Below are 1865 nucleotides of genomic sequence, written 5' to 3'. Positions count from 1 at the left end.
GTTATATAATACTAGAACAAAAATTACTTTTAGTAGCAATAAATTGACACTTTAACAAAGAGTACTAAAATTTTTACTGATATTAATTAATTATCATTGGATTGAATGTCATTATAGGTTTTAGCAATATTTTACAAGGAATGCTAAAATATCATAATTATTACTGGTACTTGCCTCTAAAAAAACATATTTAACAGTAATTAAGTTATTTCCATTAATTTACTATCATTAAAAATTATTTCTGACATAACAATATTTATCTAATCGATTCTCTATAATACTTCTTAAATCTACCTTTATATTTTCTATTTATAATCAATCACTCACACAAAACACAAGCAAAATACAAATGAAAAAAATTCAATACAACACTACCACTAATCCTTATCCTTAACGAACAAATGAACAAAAAAAAAAATAGTACATATAATTACAAACCTGAAAACTTCCAAACTGAAAAGAAAATGCCAACAGAGATGAAATGAATATAATACCCTTGCATGCATCATGCAATCGGTGTGCAGACACGTAAATCGGTGAGACTACAGATGTTTGCACCTACAAAACTTAAAATGACTAGAATGCCCTTACATCAAAACTTGTCTATACTATAAATACCTACTTCCATGAAGTAAATGAACATCGCTTCATCTATATTATTTTGAATCAAATTAACTAAGATTTGGCTTCTTTAAAGGAAGTTTTTCTCTTCATGGCTCTTTTTGTTGCAATTTCAGGTTCTAAACTTACTTTTTAGCATTCTTCTCTCTTTGTAGAAATTGTGTATATTGATTATTCTAATAGTTATTATAATTAATTTATGTGCAGTTAATCTGTGTTGGGGTCCTAAGGTGATGGCTTTAAGAGACTTACCAATTGATGTTTCAGAGATGAAAGGAAAATTACTTCTTCCACTTGTTAACGATGTAACTTGTTATAGAAGATGCAATTCACATAGCGATTGCAGTGATGGTTCGGTGTGTAGAACTTGTTCTCACCATGTAAATTGGGATATATTTGGACATTTGGAATATTGGGATTGTTCAGTATGGTGAAGTTCAAGATTGTTGCACATCTTAACAAGTTCACTGTTACTGATGAACGTTATTTTGAAACTGTACTTTGCACAAGCTAACTAATGTTTGTGTAAGAAAAATAAATATGTAACCTTATTAGTTTTTCAGATACTGAGAAACTGTTCTCTTTAATAGGTTACTGATGAAAGTTATTTTGTAACTATTTTTTCAGCAAGTTAAATAATGTTTGTGTAAGAAAAATTTTCTTGATCGAAGTATTTTTCCAAAATAATTTTTTAGAATAATGACGACTTGAGTCGTTACATATTCATAACCAATCTCTCACCCCAAAATACTAGCAAAGTAATAACTATAAATAAAAAATTTATAAATAACTCTACCAATATTCCTTAGTCTTGAACAAATGACAAAGAGATGTATAATTACAAACATGAAAACTTCCAGATAGAAAATAAAATGCCAAAGGAGACGAAAAGACTATAATATCCTTGCATGCACCATGCAGTTTGTGAGCTAGGTGGACACGTAATTAAATGACAGTGAATACAGATATGTTTGGCTAAGCGTGTCACTCGGGCCGGTCTGGTTCAAACCGGGACCAGCCCCCTTCTTTTTACCTGTGCCAGGGCCGGTCCGGCATTGGGTAATTTTTAACGGGCTGGTCCAGTACAGTCCCAAACAATAAATATGTCGATCCCTTTAAATATCTCACAACTCTGTGTGTTGCTTCCAAGTGAGATTTTTTGGCATCTGCATAAACTGGCTTAATGTCTGTACTACATAGCTAATGTCAGGTCTAGTAATTGTAGAATACATGAATTTCCCAAT

The 1865-nt window shown here is 31.1% G+C and overlaps 1 long non-coding RNA gene across 1 annotated transcript; it reads left to right on the top strand.

The window, feature by feature from the left end:
• Positions 1 to 617: 617 nt before the first annotated feature.
• Positions 618 to 1208, top strand: LOC107869841. Its single transcript, XR_001673976.2, has 2 exons — positions 618 to 737; positions 829 to 1208. It is a non-coding gene; the product is annotated as an uncharacterized LOC107869841 (long non-coding RNA).
• Positions 1209 to 1865: the final 657 nt, after the last annotated feature.

This window comes from Capsicum annuum, chromosome 4 (genome assembly GCF_002878395.1).
Source record: "Capsicum annuum cultivar UCD-10X-F1 chromosome 4, UCD10Xv1.1, whole genome shotgun sequence".
In the NCBI taxonomy this organism is placed as follows: Eukaryota; Viridiplantae; Streptophyta; class Magnoliopsida; order Solanales; family Solanaceae; genus Capsicum; species Capsicum annuum.
Note: the sequence above shows the minus strand (reverse complement) of the source record. Positions and strands in the feature narration are given on the sequence as shown.